Source organism: Mauremys reevesii, linkage group 8, assembly GCF_016161935.1.
Source record: "Mauremys reevesii isolate NIE-2019 linkage group 8, ASM1616193v1, whole genome shotgun sequence".
Lineage (NCBI taxonomy): Eukaryota > Metazoa > Chordata > Testudines > Geoemydidae > Mauremys > Mauremys reevesii.
In genome coordinates, this window is record NC_052630.1 from 83,993,733 (window position 1) to 84,015,680 (window position 21,948).

Consider the following 21,948-nt stretch of genomic DNA (forward strand, 5'->3'; position numbering starts at 1 on the left):
TGCCTCCCCACCCTAGTCTAGAACAGGCCCAAGGAATAAGAACTGGAAGGACTATTTATAAACAGCAAGGTTAGAGTTTGTTTTCTTGATATCTCAAAAATGATATAAAAGAAATATCAAGGCTCAGTTAGGTTGCTGATGAATGAAAAAGAAAATCAAAAGTAGGGCAACAAGACTTATACAAAATTGATGAAAACTTTACCTGCTTCACCTGGCACTTTTCTATTGACTTTATATAATGTGGGAAACAATCATAACAGAAATAGTAATGTACTGTATCAATAACTGAAAGCAGCACAAATTGAGTGCAAACAACATGAAAAGAGAAAGTCACCAGTCCACTTAGTCAATAAAGATCACAGTTTTCAGGAACATGCTTGAATCGCTGTTATTAATCAGACTCCCAATTTACAACAGATGATATTGTGCAGTTGATGATTGATAATCCTTTCGGGCGTAATGTCAGTTCTTCCTTGAACCATGAAGACATGGTTTGTGTGTGTCTGAGAACTCGTAGATTGGTGAACTCCACAGTTCCCCAGCTGCCCAAATTACTTTTCTATTGAGAAAAAGTGCATTTCTTGGGAAAAAAATATGAAAACCAATTCATAAGATTTCTCTGTTCATTTTTTGTGTGTATGGAGGTGGATTTACAACATATTGAACATAAACATAAAAGCTATTAGAAGCAATTGTTCTATAATAAAAATTGAATGCACATAATGTTGCTAGAGCACAAACATCTGTCACTCATGCAGACATCATCCTGTAAACCCATCTAACTAACTCCATTTTCTTTTCTGATTGTATCAGGGTAGCTTGAGGCATGACAGTGATTTGAGTGACAGACGTCCAACCCAGAGCACTGCTATGCATACTTATGCTTTGTTTATGGGGCATCATCCCTCTTGAAAGATGTAAATTTTTAAATTTGCTTTTATTAAGAAAAGGAAATATAAAGAGAGGTCATTACCTTGGAATGCAAAGTCAGAGTTATTGTGGGTCTCTGACTTTCATAAAAAATTTACTAAGTTTTTAAATTGACTTTTTGGTTTTTTAATGAAAAAGACCATGAATAATTTAAAAGTGGAAAGTGTTGGGTTTTTTTTTATTAGAATGCATTGTACCAATACAGCAGAGGAGACAACACTAAAGACGGAGCTTAACTTAATCCTTCTCCCTCAGACTTTGATTACAATAATGAAAATAGTAATAGAACCTCTATATTAAAGGCAGATTTTTTTCCCTATCAAATTAATGTTAGATTTCTGGAATGTAACCTTAATAAATTTAATCAATTAGATTTAATATCTGGGTGTGTATTTTGAACTATAATGAAAATTGGCTAATTACTTAACTCCCCTAAAGACAGAGCACATGAGGTTTTTGCACTTAATATTAAAATCCTTTTTAAAAAATTGTGCAAAACATTTTGCGTTACTCCTGTTACACGTCTGTTATAACAAATCAATTCCAAACTCTGACATGCCTATGAAGAAATCAGCCACTGTTGCTTGTGGTATATGTATGAGATTCTAAATACTTACACTTCAATTTTGGTCCCATTTGACCATATCTTAGCTTTTTTGCAGTATAACAGATGGAATGGGTCATGTATCCTGTATAAACAAAGTTTCTATCACACAATCTGAAATGTAGGCGAAATATGGTCCCTTGCCAGTATAACCATGCTCTCTCTTTAATGATACCAATCTGTAAGTTGGCATTCTGCATTATGTACTTATTTGTCAAGCAGCAAATTGATTTGTTCAAGTGAAAAAGAGAGAATAATGCACACTCTAATCAGCTTGAACTACTGTAGTGTAGTGCAAAAAGGGTTAGGTGCTTGTTTTCTAAAGGGCACACTCTCATTTCAAATCCCTACCCCTTTGACAAATAAGGTAATTTCTACCTGATCATTGTTTTCCATGTTCTGGTTCCACTAACCTAACATCCCCGCTTATTCCATCACACAGACTGGGCCAGCCAAATGACTTTTTTCAAAACAGCATCCATTTTGTGTTTCCCAGTCATGAACTTCATTAACAATATCCTCAAAAGGAAAGAGAATCCTGCAATGATTCCCTAGTGAAAAACCAGGGAATTGTCTCAACCCAAAATAAAAAAACAGGGGAAGCTGTCTTAAACTAACCAGAAGAGAACTCCGTATAATAACAACAGGATCAACAAAGCAAAACACTGGGCAGGTTAAAATTAGAATTGCAGTTTACTGGTGTCTGTTAATCCTGAATATTTGTTTTATTTTAAAGCTCTTTAAAGTACTTTAGGTACAGTAGTGATGGGCTGTAGAGAAGAGAGATAAATAACATCAATGAAAAGAGAGGACAGTGAATGCTACTAGAAAGTTCTCTAAGATGATGATTACAGCATAACAAAACCTGTTTAAAGGTGGACTTTATAAACCCTCTAATATTGGCATGCTCAGTTGGATTCCTTTGAAATTTGGCCTGCCTCAGGAGGGTGCTGGGTAGGGATCATTTGAGCTTGGGGTTGCTAGACATATAACCTCTAAAAAGAATAGCCATTTTCTAAAAAAGAATTCTAGGCAAGCTATTTTTGTGCAGAGGTAGAGACCAACCTACTGATGTGATGCAGGTCAAAATAGTCTCCATCTGTCAAGCTTTACCCAAGTTAATGCATGGCATCCACTAAATCTCTGGAGGACCCCAACTGAGAACAGTAGTTGAGAAAATGGTTTTTTTGTTGTTTTTTACAGTAAACATGCAACCATACTGAAAAACTGACATTTTATATGTTTTAAAGCTTGTCTCTTTGTAAGTGCTCTGAAATCCACAGATTACTTAGTAATTTGGAGTGCCTCATGGAGGCATGGGGTAGTGTTAGTGAGCTAAATTTGGGATCACGTGATCAACAGACTTCTGAGTTACAGCCTGCCCTGCATAAATGGTTTCTTTCTATGGTCTTGTACTGTTACATTGAGAGGTTGAGATTGATGGCTGTGAACTCACCCTTCAATTAACCTAAGTAACGATAAGTTAATCACAAGCCTAAAACAAAAGGACTTTTGGACTGAGTGGCTGGAGATTGCTACAATTTGTGAGTCATGGGTGGCAATTTTATTGGCCAGAGGGGTCAAAGTATTTGGGGGAGGGGGCAGGAATTACGAATGCTTCCTGGAAGGGGAGGGGTATTAAATGGTAGAGGAGTGGAGGAATAGGAGGGGTGAGGTCTGGAGTTTCAGCGAGGGAGGTTCTGGGCATGGGGATAAATGAGGATGGTGGGGGAAACAGAGATTGGGGGGTCAGTTGAGAGAGGTATAGGAGTTAAGTGGAGTGGAAGGGCGGGACACTGGGTAGGGAGATGTGGGAATGAGTGGCGGGGGAGCTAGAGAATAATAGGAACAGGGGAACTGTCAGTTCCACGTATGTGTGCTTGTCCTGTGTGTGTGCACAGATCTGGGGCATTCTTGTTCCTCTAGGAGGTCTGAATCCACCTCCCTGCCCATATGAGCCCCTCTTGCTGTCACTGTGTGCTTGCCAGGATTGGGGGGGGGTCTTTCCCTTCTGCAGGTGTTGGATCCCCTCTCTGTCCCCCCTCATGTAAGGCAGGTTCTGAGGCAACTTTCCCTTTTAGGAGGGTCTGATGTCCCTTTCATGACACACCCCCCCCCATATGAGCCAGTATGAGAGGAGACATACAGCATACATATCCCAGGCTTTAAAGCACTTAGGAGGGGGATGGGAGCATCCATGGAGAGGAATGGAGTAGTTTGTGTGTCTCAGAGCTATTGTTTCAGGTTCTATTCATCTCCCTGGAGTGTTTTCATTCAACTGGGAACATCATATTGAGATGGATGGGACGTTTCATGCCTTTCAGAGCCTCCTATGCTGCAGATGGATGTGTAGAGGAGCCCGTTCCCTCTCGCCTTCCTGTTTTGAAGGACAATATTCTAAGTGCTCTAAAATCTGCTTGCTTGCACGGATTGTCTTGAAATCTGCCATGCCTTGTGGAAGGCTTAGGAACTTAAATTCAGGGTAATTTTAGCCAAGGATTCTGGAGATATAAGCCCTGAGGAAAAACTGCCATTTTTCAAGTTTCTAGCTATATGGGTGTTGTGTGTGTTGTTTGTTTGCTTGCTTGCTTTTAGGATCTTTTTTTATGCAAGGCTAGAGATCAAGCTGTTGCTGTGATGTGGGTCAAAATAGTCTGTCGGTCAATTTTTACCCAAGGTAGTGAATGACAGCCACTAGTCTTTGTGAGACCCAAATTGTGAATGGTATGTAAGGACACGTTCACTTGTTTGTGTAGATGTGCAGTCTGGAAGGATTACAGTGCACATGCACCAGTAAAGAAAAAAATAGGAGAGGGTTTCTATTCAACCACTTTATTCTTGTCTGGGTAGTTGGAGGGAATACGCCGATACCGTTTTCCCTGGGGCACCCCACTTCTGGTGTGTCTATTTCAAACCTTTATACAACTTTGCAAGAAAGATTTAATAACTCACATTGCTTGCTACAAATTGTCTCTGTTATAATATAGCCTATGTTTATTTTAGGGGGATGTCTACTGTGAACACAGAGGAATAATCAGCAGCCTGTGTAACCAAAATATTGTGTTATATTGGATGAGGAGGAGCTGGAGACAGAGGACTTTCTACATGTGTGTGGTGGAGGGTTTTGGGTGGGCGACAGAGACAGGAGAAGTTGTTAAGGCTGGGATGAGGGAGGAATGAGGACTGATGGTAGGCAAGCCTGGGGTTGATTTTGTTTGAGATAATCTGTATTTTACTATGCCTTGGGTAGAGATGGGGGAGAGTGACTACTTCCAGATCCCAGGGCAGATTAATGTGATGTTTTGAAAGACACCTAGCACAGAAGTCTGTAACTCACAGCGCAGGTGGCTTGACCAATGGGGGGAAAGAAATTTGTGTGCTGCAAGGGCTAGCAGCATGTGGATTATTGGGTGATTCTTGGATCACAAGATCACAGAAGTTGCGGGAGAGCAAGGAGTACACTATGACTTGGGGATTTCTAATTTGGATGAAGAGATGTGGTCTGCAATGGCATCATGTTTTGTCCACTCTGTAGCATCTCATTGGTGATTTAAGAGGTTATGATCTACTGGCCACTGTGGCAATTCACTCATGTAAAACTGATCCAGGCCTTATTGCTGGTGTACACCTCATAAAATGTATGAGAGCAGATTTGAACGGCATCAGAGATTTGTGTCCAGGAGCTGTGATTATTTTCTCTAATTTGCCTGAGCATCTGAATAATTGCTACAGCAACAGTAAAGCTAGTAATAAGTGTAGGAAGAACATTAATCAGGAAATTGAAGGGGTCATCATGGCTGACCAGAAAGTGTGTACTGTTTAGCATAGAAACATTGCAAGCTTTGATGCCTCACTGTTACACTGAGATGGAGTACATCTATTGGACAGGGATTCGAGGATCTTTTTTCTCAGACATAAAACTGTCAGTATTGAGGAACAGAAACCTTTTCTGTGATTCTTCTTACCAGCTCTGCCACAAATTCCACTCTCCAACCATCCTGAACCCTGAGCAGTAACACCATTTCACTGACTCATACTTTGCTCCAGGCACTGCATATGAGTCAGTTATAGGAATCATAGAATCATAAAAGATTAGGGTTGGAAAAGACCTCAGGAGGTCATCTAGTCCAACCCCCTGCTCAAAGCAGGACCAACACCAACTAAATCATCCCAGACAGGGCTTTGTCAAGCCAGGCCTTAAAAACCTCTAAGGATGGAGATTCCACCACCTCCCTAGGTAACCCATTCCAGTGCTTCACCACCCTCCTAGTGAAATAGTGTTTCCTAATATCCAACCTAGACCTCCCCCACTGCAACTTGAGACCATTGCTCCTTGTTCTGTCATCTGCCACCACTGAGAACAGCCTAGCTCCATCCTCTTTGGAACCCCACTTCAGGTAGTTGAAGGCTGCTATCAAATCCCCTCTCACTCTTCTCTTCTGCAAACTAAATAAGCCCAGTTTCTTCAGCCTCTCCTCATAAGTCATGTGCCCCAGCCCCCAATCATTTTTGTTGCCCTCCGCTAGACTCTGTCCAATTTGTCCACATCCTTTCTGTAGTGGGGGCCCCAAAACTAGACACAATACTCCAGATGTGGCCTCACCAGTGCTGAATAGAGGGGAATAATCACTTCCCTCAATCTGCTGGCAATGCTCCTACTAATGCAGCCTAATATGCCGTAGCCTTCTTGGCAACAAGGGCACACTGTTAACTCATATACAGCTTCTTGTCCACTGTAATCCCCAGGTACTTTCCTGCAGAACTGCTGCTTAGCCAGTCGGTCCTCAGCCTGTAGCGGTGCAGGGATTCTTCCATCCAAAGGGCAGGACTCTGCACTTGTCTAATCCTCCAATTTGTCTAGGTCACTCTGGACCCTATCCCTACCCTCCAGCATATCTACTTCTCCCTTGAGTTTAGTGCCATCTGTGAATTTGCTGAGAGTGCAATCCATCCCATCATCCAGATCATTAATTAAGATGCTGAACAAAATCGGCCCCAGGACCGACCCCTGGGGCACTCTGCTTGATGCTGGCTGCCAACTAGACATCGAGCCGTTGATCACTACCCATTGAGCCCAATGATCTAGACAGCTTTCTATCCACTTTATAGTCCATTCATCCAATCCAAACTTCTTTAACTTGCTGGCAAGAATACTGTGGAAGACTGTATCATAAGCTTTGCTAAAGTCAAGGTATATCACGTCCATCACTTTCCCCATAACCACAAAGCCAATTATCTCATCATAGAAGGCAATCAGCTTGGTCAGGCATGATTTGCTCTTGGGGAGGGAGGAAGGGAGGAAGTTAACAGAACTAGAAATGTTTGTAGACCAGGGAGTGAGGACTTCTGCTTGCAATGGGGGATGGAGGAAGGGGCCTGGGCACAGTATTGGGGAGAGGACCCGTTTGGAGAGGGGAATGCCATGAGTGGGTCAAGGGCCTGGCTGGGGAGGTGTGCTAAAGCAGGGCTGGTGCAGTCTAGCTGATTGGGGCAGCTGGCTCAGTATGCAAATTGTGGGACATGATATGTACAACTGCCAAAAAGTCTGCTAACTCCTATCAACAGCAGATCTTTCCCAGATTAAAATAACCCCTAAAAAATTCAATAGAAGAAACCCACATTAATGCAGAGTTAAGGATGCTTGGTGGTATGTCCTCCCCTTGCAGAATTTTGAATTGAGCAAGACTCACATTTCTGAAAACTGGGCAATGCATAATTGAGGTTGCCAATGCCTGGAATCCTGTGGGTGAGAGTGAATGAGTTGTAAAAGGAGGTAAAGAGCCTGTACGATTCAGCAACTGTGGAGTTGGCAGAGTAAAGGTGTATATGTTAACAGTCATACTATGGCATTGCTAAAAGAAAGCAGAGTTGAGGTTGCTTGGGCAACCTTAACCATGTATTTCCTGCTTTTCAGATGCCTGAGCTTTGCTCAACTCAGCATTCTGCAAGGGGATGACATACCACCAATGAACCTTAACTTTGAGTTAACAGGTTTTTTTTTTCTTTTGAACAAGACAAGCATTCTGGGACCATTTCTCCATTATACTCTGGTCCCCTTGCAATATTAAGATGGTACAAAGGACCTGGATTCTTGCTGTAACTCACCTGAACTACAGTTCTCCTCAGTTCAGACGTGGTGAGCCTGCTCAGGGAGGGAAGGGGCAAGATAGACCATAAGCCAGAGGTGCAAGTTAAACTCTAGGCTGCTCCAATTCACACCGGGGAAGATTGGTACAGAATCAGGGGTCATAACAGACTTTTTCATCCTGTTCTCCTTCCACCCAATCCATAACAGTGCTGTTCAGAGGGGAGAATCAAGCCTTCTAAATAGTTTCCCCATGAAAGGAATCACCTTACCTGCTGTAGGTTGGTATTTATTTTAGAGGACTAGATATCCTGTATTGGAGTCATTACACTCTTCTTTGCATTGGCCTCTGGACCAAAGTGGGTTTCCTTTTCTGAGATGCTTGAAGAAATAATCATGGCTTCTGTCTTGAAATATTTCTTCATTTTGAAGACCTGATCACTTTAAATTCAGTACTGAAAGGGCTTGTGCCCAAGTGTCTCAGCACAACAAAGTGGCAGAACCTCCCTAAAACCTGAAGTTGAGTTGACTCTCTTGAAATGCATTGATTTTCAGATGATGCAGAAGTGTAGACTGTTACTTCCTTCTGGTCTTGGATCAACCATTATTGCCATTATTTATTGTTTTTATTGTGGTATTGCAGACAGTGTCCAGCTGTTGTGGGACCATACACACATAGTAAAAAGACAAACTTAGCATGGGATGATAGAAAGCAGGTAAGGAAAATGAAGCAAATTCAGTAAAACAGCTAGTCAAAAATTATGAATTGTGAATCTGTCCTCAATTTTTTTGGGGGGGGGGTCATGTTTTGAAAAATCACAATCATATCTAAAGGTGTCACATAAACTCACCGATTCAGCAAAAGGCCAATGGAATGTAGAAAGGTAAATCTCACTCCTTTTGAATCTCTTATTTCTGGCTTGAAGGCAGACTGAAGGCAGCGTATGTCTACACAGCAAATTAAAACCTGCAACTGGCCCATGCCAGCTGACATGAGTTCACAGGCTGTGGGGCTTTTTCATTGCTGGATAGACTTTTGGGCTCATGCTCACCCTGCAAAGTGGGAAGGTCCCAGTGCTCGGGCTCCAGCATGAAATCTACACAGCAATGAACCTACCCTGCAGTCCGAGCCTTGTGAGCCCAAGTCAGCTGGCGCAGGCCAGCTGCAGGTTTTTCGTTGCTGTGTAGACATATCCTATGAGAGTACAATTATGAGATTGTAATGAAGTTAGGAAATGGCACCGTTTAAATCAATCTTTGTCAGATGAATGACTAAATGTCTGCTTAATTGTCCTCCTCTCAATCTTCATCTCTCAGGAGGCTTTTATCATAATGAGAGTGTTAATTCTATTACATTAAATGTTTAAGAAGTTGTTATTTTCATCTTTTGTGAGGTGTAAGTTTTTGATTGACTGGACAATGACCAGTCTTTCCTTATTCTCCACTATAATAGCACTGTGAAAAGGAAAAGAAGTGGAATAGCCAGCCAATTAAATTACACAGTAATGACAAGTTTAGGCCAAAGAAGAGTACATTTTGGAAGTTTACAAATTTCTTAAACATATGGATTTTCCATGTTTGTGACAGATTGGATTGAAAACAAAAAATGGCACATGAATCCATTAACATGACAGCCCAATAAAAAGGCAGAGAGAAAAAAATTAAGCATATAAGAATACATCAAAGTAATTTGAAGTGATCAGAGCCAAATCCACAAAGGAATTCTTCCCCTCACAAATAAGATAAAATACCCTAAAAAAATATTGTACATTTATTTCTATTTTCAACTCTCTGCTGGTTACATCTTCTAGTATTTCACAAAGGTTTTCACTGCTGTATCTTCTAAATGTCAGCTGTCTCCAAGGTAGACGTGTGGGTCATACAAACAAGATTCAATTCATGACAATGGGTTGCAGTTAACATAACTGATCTCGTGACCTTGTTCCTCCTCCTGCTGTAATGCTCCAGTCTTGCTTTGCTAATGAAAGAGCAGCTTTTACCATCTAAAATGTGCCAGTGAAAAGTGATATGTTTATCAATAAGGAACAATATAGTCATACGTAACCTTTCTTGTTAAGGGTCCTGCGTTAGATCACACTTCCAATTGCATTGCTTGATCCAGTAACCCACAGGAGGGCTAATTTGTTGAGAATATAATGAAAAGGGGACAGGAGGGCTCTCTTTTCAGGGTAGAGTAGAATACCAAAGGTTTGAGGAGCTGTTTTTCGTCATTCGCTGTTTATAATGTCTCTTGTGGACAATGTGCTATCCATATGCTATACTTAACTAAGACTCTAAAGGGATCATTATTTTTTACCTGTTGTAAGTAAAATAAAATGTCACCTCATCTGAAAGTGTCTTAAAAGCTTGGATATATTTATATGATGTCTGCAGATACTATGTAAACTACAGTACCAAGAAACTTAGAACTGCCTTGTTGGCTAATTTATACAGCAATTTATATAGAAAAAAATATTGGTCCAGTCCCTAGATCTCACCAAACTGTGCCAAGTGAGATGAAGACAAAGAGGCTATAAACTGAGTTTTCTGCTCTCTGATTGTTGATCCAAATGGGAGTTGAAATGGCCCCTGACCTACTAGAGCAGGCTAATGCAGCTCTAAGTTATGATGCCCAGCGAGATCCTTAGGAGCTGCTGGCTGGTGATCATACTGGCTCTTCCCCGCCCCCCAGCTATTCCTGTGGCTCACCCTGGAATGTCCCCAGTGCCAGCCACCTCTATGCCACCCACCCTTCTGCTATCTCAAGGCATTTGCCAGCTGCCTGTTAGAACAGCTCTCCACCCCTTTAGTACTGCCAGAACAACATAAAGGAGACAGAGCTGGGGCCAAAAGATGATGCATCATATTGCAGAATATTTTCAAACTAATAAATGCTTTGAACAAATAGAGCACCTTTTATTGGAGGATCTGAGAGGACTTTGCAAAGATAAGCAAAGTATTTTTCTTCCAAGGTAGGAAATACCTAAGCTCATGGTTCTAAGCCACGGAGTCCATCAAGGGGTCTCTCACATCAGCCCGTATGGGGGAATATATGTGATTGTCCACCCAGCACCACCTCTGCTCCAACAGCAGGTTCCTTTCTGACTGTAGTCCACGAAGAAGCACTCTTGGACGGTGCAACCAGTTCCCCAGCTATGCAGCAATTTGTCTCTTTTGATGACTAATTTGCTTCTCTCACCACGGATTAATTCTCCTTCGCCATAGCATTACTTTCATTGTAGTTATTTGAAATAACAGGTAAAACTTTTTGTGAGCTAGCTTTGTTAGCAACAGCATAGCCTGCAGCAGGTGACACTGTAGGGCCTCAAGCCCCACAGTTCCTATTGCATCTGAGAGATTCCGTTGACTCTTGTTCTTAGTGTTTGTGAATTTTGTGTGTTTTTGTCATATTATCTATCTATCTCTCTGTTACTGTCCACTTTGGTCTGAGAGGAATGAGGAAGAAACCCTGTATCCTGTGTCTTAGAACAGATCACAAAGGGCCCCCTTGTAAGTTCTGCTAACAAAGACCCCAAGTCCTCCTAGCATCTTGGAAAGATTCTGCCAAAGGACATGCAAATTCAAATTTGAAATATTTTGTGAGATAGTACAAAAGGGCCAAATGAGGATCCTTTTACATATTCCCCCCAAAAAACTGCTTGGATACCCTCTTCACCTGGGCTATAAACATCTCACAGAGCTCATTTGGTATCTACAAGTATTTATTCAAAACACTCTGCTTAGAAGATTCTGTAGTCTCCAACAGAAGCATGTCAATCTGCTGTCTGATGGCATCTCTCATTATTAGTCTGGTGGCTCATGACTCCAGCGACATATCAAGGACATTCAGAATAAGGGAAGTTTGCAACGGCAACAGACTCAGTCTTTTCATGTAGGAGGTTTGCATGGAGTCCTCTGCATATATTCCCTAAGGGTATGTCTGCATTAGGACTGTAGCAGCATAGCTATATCACCATAGCTAGGATTATATAACTGTAGCTAGGTTAATGGACCTTCCTCCATTGACCTACCGGTGACTACGCTGGGCCTGGGGATTAGGTCAGCATAGCTACATCAACTGAGGTGTGGATTTTTCACACCCCTGACCAACGTAGCTATGTCAACCTAAATGTTAAGTGTAGACCAGGTCTAAGTAATATAGGCTATATTTGACCTGAAGACAACAATCAAAATAGAGTCTGTCAGTATTACCAGGCTAGGGAAGATTAAAATCCTCTACCCACAGGAAAATTTCATTGGTTGGTTGGTTCAGTTTAATGGTTTTTGGAGAGTGGGGTGTTTCACTTTTTCCTGCCTCTCTCACTATCTTGCCATTGTATTATAGAGATATTCCTGAGTCTCCTAGTTTCCAAGAGTGTGTAATCTCCTAAATATGAATCTTTGGAGAAGAAAAAATGATTTACCAGTAATTGCTGTTCTCAGGGGCGGCTCCAGGCCCCAGCACGCCAAGCGCGTGCTTGGGGCGGCAAGCCGCAGGGAGCGCTCTACCGGCGACGCGAGGACGGCAGGCAGGCTGCCTTCAGCAGCCAGCCTGCGGAGGGTCCGCTGGTTCCGCGACTTCAGCGGACCTCCCGCAGGCGTGCCTGCGGAGGGTCTGCTGATCCCATGGCTTCAGCGGACCTCCCGCAGGCGTGCCTGTGGAGGGTCCGCTGGTTCCGCGGCTTCGGCGGACCTCCCGCAGGCACGCTTGTTCAGGGAAAGCCCCTGGCAGGCCGGGCCGGTTTGTTTACCTGACACATCTGCAGGTTTGGCCGATCACAGTTCCCAGTGGCTGCAGTTCGCTGCTCTAGGCCAATGGGAACTGCAGGAAGCAGTGTGGGCTGAGGGACATACTGGCCGCTGCTTCCCACCATTCCCAGTGGCCTGGAGCAGCAAACCGTGGCCAGTGGGAGCCGCGATCGGCTGAACCTGAGGATGCAGCAGGTAAACAAACCGGCCCGGACCGCCAGGGGTTTTCCCTGGCCTGAACAAGCGGCGGCCCTAGTTTGAGAACCACTGGTCTATGCTACAGTAGATGAACACCCACCCATCTTTCTCCCCAAAGAAAGGAGAGCTCTGTAATCTTTTTTACAAATACATTATTACATTTCATTTTTGGAGTTCAGAGGAAGGATTTCCATTTCCTATCTGAAAAGAATGAGTAGCTGGAGCACCAGTAAATTGCCTTTGTTATGCTGTAGTGGCTAGTTGCTTGGCCAAATAGCTCACAGGAGGTGTCCCATCTTAGGCCTGGTCTACACTAGGACTTTAATTCGAATTTAGCAGCGTTAATTCGAATTAACCGTGCACCCATCCACACCAGGAAGCCATTTAATTTGACATAGAGGGCTCTTTAGTTCGAATTCTGTACTCCTCCCCGACGAGGGGAGTAGCGCTAAATTCGACATGGCTATGTCGAATTAGGCTAGGTGTGGATGCAAATCGAACTTAGTAGCTCCGGGAGCTATCCCACAGTGCACCACTCTGTTGACGCTCTGGACAGCAGTCCGAGCTTGGATGTTCTGACCAGCCACACAGGAAAAGCCCCGGGAAAATTTGAATTCCTTTTCCTGTCTGGACAGTTTGAATCTCATTTCATGGTTGGACATCGGGGCGAGCTCAGCAGCAACGGCAGCAATGCAGAGCTCTCCACCAGAGGAGTTCATATAATCTTTGAATAGAAAGAGGGACCCAGCATAGACTGACCGGGAAGTCTTGGATCTGATCGGTGTGTGGGGTGAGGAGTCTGTGCTTCCGGAGCTGCGCTCCAAAAAACGGAATGCAAAGACCTACGAGAAGGTCTCCAAAGCCAGGAGAGACAGAGGATACAGGCGGGATGCAACGCAGCGCCACGTGAAAATCAAGGACCCCAGACGAGGCTACCAAAAAATCAAAGCGGCAAACGGACGCTACGGAGCCTGCCACCACTGCCCCACCAGTGACCGTGGACTCTGACGATGGGACAGTGTCGACGGCCAGTTCCTCTGCGATGTTCGCGGACGGGGAAGATGAGGAAGGGTTTGTGGAGGACGAGGCAGGCGACAGTGCTTACAATGCTGGTTTCCCCGACAGCCAGGATCTCTTCATCACCCTCACGGAGATCCCCTACCAACCCTCCCCGGCCGTTAACCCGGACCCTGAATCAGGGGAAGGATCAGTCAATAAGTGCTTTAAACATGTAAACTTTTATTCTTAATATTACAGAAATCTGAAGTATGTGAAAAGGAGGTCTCTCTATATATGGGGATAGAACAGAAATCATCCTGGGAGATCTCCACGAAGCTCTCCAGGAGGGAATCAAAAAGCCTCCACAGGAGGTTCCTGGGGAGAGCTGCCTTACTGGGTGCTCCGTGGTAGCACACCTTTCCGCCCCAGGTTTTCATGAGGTACTCAGGGAGCATTGCCTCCCCGAGCACGGCTGCATAGGCCCCTGGCTTGTGCTGGCTTTCACGCAGCATGCACTTTCTATCTCCTTCAGTGACCGTCCTCAGGGTGATCTCGCTCGGAGACTCCTGCATCTAATTAGGGGAATTACTGTAATGTTACGCCTGGTCCAAAGTATTTTTTAAAAATCTCCAGACAGACAGTGTAGCAGAGACTCAGCACGCTGCTGCGTGACAAGCGTAACGGAAAGCCAAAGAATCAAATGGACGCTCATGGAGGGAGAGGGGACTGAGGACGCAACTATCCCACAGTTCCTGCTGTCTCCGAAAAGCATTTGCATTCTTGGCTGAGCTCCAAATGCTTCTAGGGTCAAACACAGTGTCTGCGGTGGGTCAGGGCATAGCTCAGCAATTTACGCACACACACCCCCCATCCCCAGAAGTGAAAGGGAAAACAATCCTCTCTTGACTCTTTTACATGTCACCCTATCTTTACTGAATGCTGCAGATAGATGCGATGCTGCAGCACTCAACACCAATATCCTTGCTTCCCCCCCCCGCCATGGGTGGCTGACGGTACAATATGATTGATATCCATCGTCATCATCAGCCTATTGGCACATGGGGCAGTGCAAAAGGACTGGTAACCATGCCGACTAGCATCAGTGAGGTTGATCAAGGGCGCCTGCTCCTAATTTTTCCTTGTAGATGGTGCAGTTTGGCTGGTAACCGTCCTCATCATAGCATCAGGGGGCTGAGCTCCATCAGCCCCCACCCTTCATGTGTAAAGAAAAGATTCAATTGCCCCTGGACTAGCAGAGGGATGCTGGGCTCCTCTCCTCCACACTCCTTAATGTCCTGTCTGGACTATCATAGCAGCTGGAGGCTGCCTTCCACTCATTTCTCACTAACAAGTCACTGTGTCTTATTCCTGCATTCTTTATTACTTCTTCACACAAGTGGGGGGATAATGCTATGGTAGCCCAGGAAGGCTGGGGGAAGAATGGAATGAACAGGTGGGGTTGTTGCAGGAGCATCCCCTGTGAATAGCATACAGCTCATAATTTCTGCAGGATCTGACACAGAGCAGCTGTGCTCTCTGGTTCTATGATACAGTGGTTCTCTAGTACACTTGCCCATATTCTAGGCAGGACTGATTCTATTTTTATATACCAAAAAGGAGGGATTGACTCAGGGAGTCATTCCCAATTTTAACTTTGCGCCTGGCTGATATCAGCCAGGGGCACTTATGACAGCAAATGGTGCAGTGCAAAAGGACTGGTAACCATGATCATCTTATTACCAATTTATGGTATGGTAGATGGTACAGTATGGCTGGTAACCATCTCTGCAGTCATGCAAAAGCAAAAGCATGCTGCTGTGTAGCGCTGCTGGACCGCCTCTGTCAGCGGCATCTAGTACACATACGGTGACAGGCACAAAAGGCAAAACAGGCTCCATGGTTGCCATGCTGTGGCGTCTGCCAGGGCAATCCAGGGAAAACGGGCTCGAAATGATTGTCTGCGGTTGCTTTCCCGGAGGAAGGGATGACTGACGACATTTACCCAGAACCACCCGCGAAAATGGTTTTTGCCCCATCAGGCACTGGGATCTCAACCCAGAATTCACAGAGACAGACTAGACTGTGTTCGTTGTTCGCAAAAATGTAGCTTTGCAAGGAATTCACTCCCTTTTTCCCATCACACAGCTTCGACTGTCTCCAGATCTGCCACAGCATCCCCCTCACAGAGGCTGGCAAAGATTAGGCGGCAAAAGAAAAAGACACGGGACGAGATGATCGCTGAAGTTATGGGGTGCTCCCGAGCCGAGACGGACCAGCAGAGCCAGTGGAGGGAGACCCTCTCTCTGTACCAGCGCTCACACAGCGAATGGGAGGAGAGGTGGCGTGAGGAAGACAAGCAGGCGACTCAAACGCTGCTTGGACTAATGAGGGAGCAAACGGACACGCTCCGGCGACTTGTGGATGTTCTGCAGGACCGCAGCCAGGAGGACAGAGCCCCCCCGCAGTGTATCTGCAACCGCCCTCCCCCGCCACAAAGTCCCATACCTCCCGTCACCCAAAGTAACCAGAAGGAGTGGCGCCAGGGGCCGTGAAAACTGTCACTGCACCCCAGCAGAGTGCTCAAGTACCCAAAAGCTCTCATACCCTAAGTTTTGAGAATTTCTTCCCTTCCTGACTCACCCAAGCCCCAATCCCAGTTTCATCCCCTGACTGTCTGGTTAATTATTAAAAATACTTTGCTGTTAATTACTGTTTCCATCATGCTTTTTTACACAACGCTGTGTTTGAAGGGGTGGGTGGGTGGGTGGGGAAGGGGGTAGGATATTGCATAGGACAGTCACCTTTAGCAGGGTACAGAGACGGGGGCAGGATCAGCAGCAGGTCACGCACACACTGCAGTCAGTAGGCACCCTGGTCGGTATGGGAGGTGGTTTCCAGGTTCTGTGTGGGTGGGGGGGTACGTGACTTTGTAGCGGGGGAGGGGGGTTACAGATCTCATGCAACGGTCCCTGTCCTGGACCACAGAGCCACGTAGCAGAGGAATCTGTATCCGTCCTCCCCTGCCACAAGGCCACATAGCCCCCGCACAAAAGGAGGGATGGCAGGCTCCGTTGAAACAACCAGTCCGGCACTGCAGAGCGCTCTGGGAGCAGGAGCCTGTCATTCCTCGAGTTTAGAGGCGGTCTTTACATCACCGCACACCCTACCCAGCACAGTCTGTGTCCCAGTTTCAACCCTTTAATGCAAAGTCATCAATAAAGAAACCTTTGTAAAGTTACAGTGGAACATGTATTTTATTTTTAAACGTGTGTTGGAAGTGGGGGAAGGGTGGACGGGTATGTAACTGCAGATGCTAGTCAACAGTAACTTGGTAAAGAAACAGGGGCAGGTTCAGCTTCTCTGTAAAGAAACTGAACAGTCACAGGTCACGCTGCTCGCTGGTACTTGAAGAGTTCCTTGTCGCTGTGCAAGGCGCCTGCATAGGGCTTCACGAGCCAGGGCATTAGCGGGTAGGCTGGGTCCCCGAGGATCACTATAGGCATCTGCACATCCCCAAGAGTTATTTTGTGGTCCGGGAAGAAACTACCTTCCTGCAGGCGTCTAAACAGACCAGAGTTCCTGAGAACACGCGCGTCATGAACTTTGCCTGGCCACCCAACGTTGATGCTGGTAAAACGTCCCCCATGGTCCACCAGTGCTCGCAGCACCATTGAAAAGTAGCCCTATTTCTCAGCAGCTGACTGTGGAAGAGGTGGACGATAAGGTGGAAGGAGTTGACAACGGCCATAACTGCAGCGGGCTCCGTGCTCGCAGTGCTGTGGCGTCCGCGCTGTCACTGAGCAGAAAAGTGCATGAACAGATTGCCCACAGGCGCTTTCAGGGAGGGAGGGAGGGCGTGATTGACGGTTCAATGATGACAGTTACCCAAAACCACCCTCGACACATTTTTCCCCCAGCATGCATTGGGGGAAATCCCAGAATTCCAATGGGCAGCGGGGAGTGCGGGAACTGTGGGATAGCTTCCCACAGTGCACCGCTTCCAAAGTCGATGCTTTCCCCGTTACTGTGGACTCACACAGTCGAATTAGTGTATTTAGTGCGGATACACACATTCAACTTCATAAGGTCGATTCCACAAATTCGACTTAAGTTGATTTGAAATAGTCTTGTAGTGTAGACATACCCTTAGTTGCGGGCAGAAGCATATAATAATGATGACCTGTTACAACATACATCTTCAGATCACTTTCTGCCTATGCCCATCTAAAAGACCAGGAACCTGACACAGAGGGAAAATAAGTGATTTGCCCAGAACAGTCAGTGGCAGAGTCACTTATACAATCTGAGCTTTCTAACCCCCAGTCCCTTTTCTGAACACTGCACCACACTATCCTCATGTAGATGTTCCTTGAATTCTTTATTCATAAATAATGTTAGTTAGATGCTTACTGAATACTCAATTGTGTTTTTCATGGACTAAAGTGAGGAATATTCTTTCTCCAAGGCAAAGCTGATAAAGAATGCAAAAAGGCAGTGCATTTCAATTCTCTGTCACTGCTGACTTCTTGAACATGAGCTGACATGCACCATGGACTTTGAAGATGCAATGATTGAATCTGTATATAGTTTACAGGGGAAAAAACCCTTGGAATTCTATCATCAAACATTGTCTGCAGTAGTGATTAATACAGGACATTAGAATTCACCCTGGGTAACATCTCATGGTTAAATGTGTTAAAATAGTTATTGCTGTAAAATGCATTTTACAGGGATTTTGTTTATAAATATTACTAGAACATAGAAAACAATGTCGAAGTATAGTGTAATTGTACAGTGTATAATATAATGGATGCAGAGTGACAGGGAAGGCAAAAGTTTGCCTTAGGATAAAATTTTCCCACTAAACTGAATAAATAATAGAAGATCCAAAAACAGAAATGAAAATTGGAACATTGCTTACGATACATATTTTATTTATATTCAAATACTCTCAATAAGTCTAATACACACAATATTTTCAGAAACATCTGTTTCTCCCACCCATTCTCCATTGCTATTTTGTTATCATCCATATAATCAGTAATTGTAATTATTTCCATTATCGTGTGCTCAGCTAAGAGTTTAGTTTCAGTAGATTAGATTGAATCCAGTTTGCTTTCATTATTTTCTATTTGTTCCACTTATTGCAAATTGTTCTTTTTCTTGAAATTATTTTCCATTAAGCCCTTTGAATTCCATGAATCCTTTCTGAAAATACTCAGCAATGCACATTTAGAAACTAAATCCACTTTCATCAATATCCACATTCTTGTATTTTCACTATTAGATACATAGTCTAAACCTTACACAGGTTTGACTCCTTTGTCTTGTAAGCTGGTAACTGAAAACGGCTTTCCTCTGCCAGCATTCTGTGGCTATGGGCTCATCTGCCCTTGAGATGCAGCTGCTCCAGTGAATGAAAAGAGGCTCTTTGTAATTGTACCTTGTGGTCTGCTGTTTTCTGATCCACTGTGGTTGGGCTGCCACTGATCTCTGAGATGACACCTCGTTTCTTAATCTCAATGTAAGAAAGGACAAGGTCAGACTGCTCAAGTTAGGGAAATCTAGTGGTTTCAAGAGAGAAATTTGAAATAGTTTGTCTGCCCTGGCATTGGTAATTCAATTTGACTTGCCATCATGGGTGACGTTATTGCAAACTCAGCAAAAGGCAATATTCTTCCTCAATATGGGAGGGTATCTCATTTACCCTTTCCTTACTAAAGCTCTAAGCCATCCAGCAACCTTAGAAAGCGGCCTCATTGGGTCTGCCCTCTTTCACTAGGCTGCGTGCAATATATGGGCCTGTTTTGCCCATGTAGAGTTCGTTAGGTATTCACTTTCTATCCAGTAGTAACTGAGTGTCTTCATTGTAGGATGCCTCGAGGCAGCAAGCATATGGTGGGCCCACTGCTAGCCACAGTTTTTTTCCCATGATGCTTCAGCACTGGGCTATTGAAAGTAGCAAGCAGAAGAGGTTATGTGACTTCTATCTGCCTCAGCTTACCCATCTATAAAATAGGTATATAGATAAATATTGATTATACAGCCATAGGCGCGACTCTGTAGGGCACCCACAGAGAAAAATTAGTGGGTGCTTTGCACCCACCAGCAGCCAAGCTCCCTGCTCCTTGCCTCCTTCTCACCCCCTTCTGAGCATGCCACATTCCTGCTCCTCCCTCTCCCTCCCAGCACTTCCTGCCTCCCCGCCAACTAACAGCTGTTTGGCTGTGCTTAGGACTTTCCAGGAGTGAGGGGGAAGACTAGGGATGCAGCACGCTGAGGGGAGGAGGCAGAGAAGAGGCAGGACAGGGGTGAGGACTTTGGGGAAGGGGGTGGAATGGAGTGGGAAGGGGGCAGGGCTGGGGTGGGAAAAGGCGGGGTGGGGCAGGGACTTTGGGGAAGGGGTGGAATGGGTGGGGTGGAGCAGGGGCGGGAAGAGGCAGGGCAGGAGTGGGGCCGGGGGGGTCGAGCACCCACGGGTAGAGGGGAAGTTGGTGCCTATGTATACAGCTGTCTTAAGGGACCTCAAAAATATCCAGGTAGCTGAAGTTTTGGGAACCCTACTTCAGTTTCTTTATGAATTTTGGACTTGGGAATAAAATAAAATTTGGATAATCAGAAACACAAATAATTAGGGTTTGAATAACTGTTGTTTTGCCTGTAAAATAATTACCTTCATCATGGAGTGAGTATCCAACTTAATTAGGCCCCAATACTGCAAACACTTGTGCATGTGCAGCACTTTGTTTCCTTGAAGGGTATCAGACTTTTCACAGTGTTAAATATGTGTGTAGGTCTTTGCAGGATTGATGCAATAGTTGATGTATGTAAAGTATTTTGAGATTCTCAGATGAAGCCACTGAATTCCTTTATAATATCATCATCATCATCATCATCAATTTTTATTAAAATGTATGAATGGTGGATACATAGTTTTCTTCTACCAATTTGAGATGTATTATTGGTTGTACTGGGATTCCCCACATTAAACATAGGGAATATCTCTGAAACCAGAAACTTTCAGAGCAGAAGAAACTTTTTAACACATAACCCCTCTGCCTGTTTAAAAAAAGAATATTACTATGGTTTTCACCTATCCTTCTCCTAGCACACTGTGGATGCTCACAGAAATAATCAATAAATAATAGTAATAATATATCAAGGAACTAGCAAGCATGTGCTAATAAGATCAAGTTACTATGTTGATCTAGGAACAGTGTCCCTTATTCCCACATAATTTTAACAATAATTATTTATTTGTTGGAAGCAACTTCAACAAGGAAAGGTGATTGTTTTAATTTTTTTATTATTATTATTATTTGCAAAGCGTGAAATCAGATTGCAATAAAACTGTGGTAGAAGAGAAAAGTGTTTGGCCAATGTTGTTTCTGGGGACCAGACACAAAACTGCATGAGGTGGGCTAATTTACAACTGTGAGTTTATAAAGAAGGATTTTCTATTTCTGTCCCATAAACTGTGCCACTTGGCAAAAAATCAGAATAGATTAGAAAGGGTGGGAGGGAATGTGTAAATTTCCATATATCTTTAAAGGGGAGGAAAGGGCAATTTAACTTTGAGAGTACGCTAAGAGGGTTAATTCAGGAGAAACTCTACAATTTATTCTTGCTCTCAGTAATGTTGGACCTTAGGGCTTGATGTAATGGAATGTGATTTAGAGTTCTGAATGTGCTAATTTTGTAATTCAGGTGTCCTGTGGAGAGGCTGTGTTCATGGCAGCTGTCTGGGGAATTAAATGCAGCTGATTTGTGTTGGGGAAAATGTGTAGTTTTCTTCAGGCCTAAACTGTTGTAAAATTTAAACCAATCTGTTTTTCTCCCTATTTAATTCAAAGTAGGGGATACAGGTAGGCCCGAGGGGAATCACTGAGTGCTTCCACCATACTTGTTGGTATTTTACATAGAAAATTCTGAAGTTGTGCTTTAGCTAACATATAATACGATCTCCATGAAAACTGCTTATTCTTTTTGTTATTACATTAATCTTGTTTTCTGCTTTGTTTTTCCCCTGGTTTCTATGTACTGTATTAACTTGGACCCTCCACACAAGCTCACTTTTTTTCCCCAAATAAAAACTTGTTGCATTTTTAACACTGGCTTTGGGGCATATTGTGAGCATGAAGCATTGCAGAGGCTAAAGATTAATTTTTCATAACAAAACCTTGTGTTAAATATTAATTTAATTTGTTTCCAGGAGAGATTCCTGAGGTGGGAAATTGGCTCCTAATGATGATTTGTACTGAAGAGCGGTTGTTATAGAAAGGTGAGCTATATGTGGCTGGCTACCGAAGAGGATGTGCTCAAATATTAGCTTCACAAACAAAGTTCAGTTTGCTGATGAATTGTGTAACATTGTGTGAGGGTA

The 21,948-nt window shown here is 44.0% G+C and overlaps 1 long non-coding RNA gene across 5 annotated transcripts in view; it reads left to right on the plus strand.

Moving 5' to 3' along the window:
* Positions 1 to 21,948, plus strand: part of LOC120370567 — a 183,442-nt gene that overhangs the window by 132,684 nt on the left and 28,810 nt on the right. For all 5 annotated transcript variants that reach the window (XR_005583804.1, XR_005583801.1, XR_005583803.1 and 2 more), the window contains one exon: positions 21,778 to 21,846. This is a non-coding gene — a long non-coding RNA (uncharacterized LOC120370567). The remainder of the gene's footprint in view (positions 1 to 21,777; positions 21,847 to 21,948) is intronic.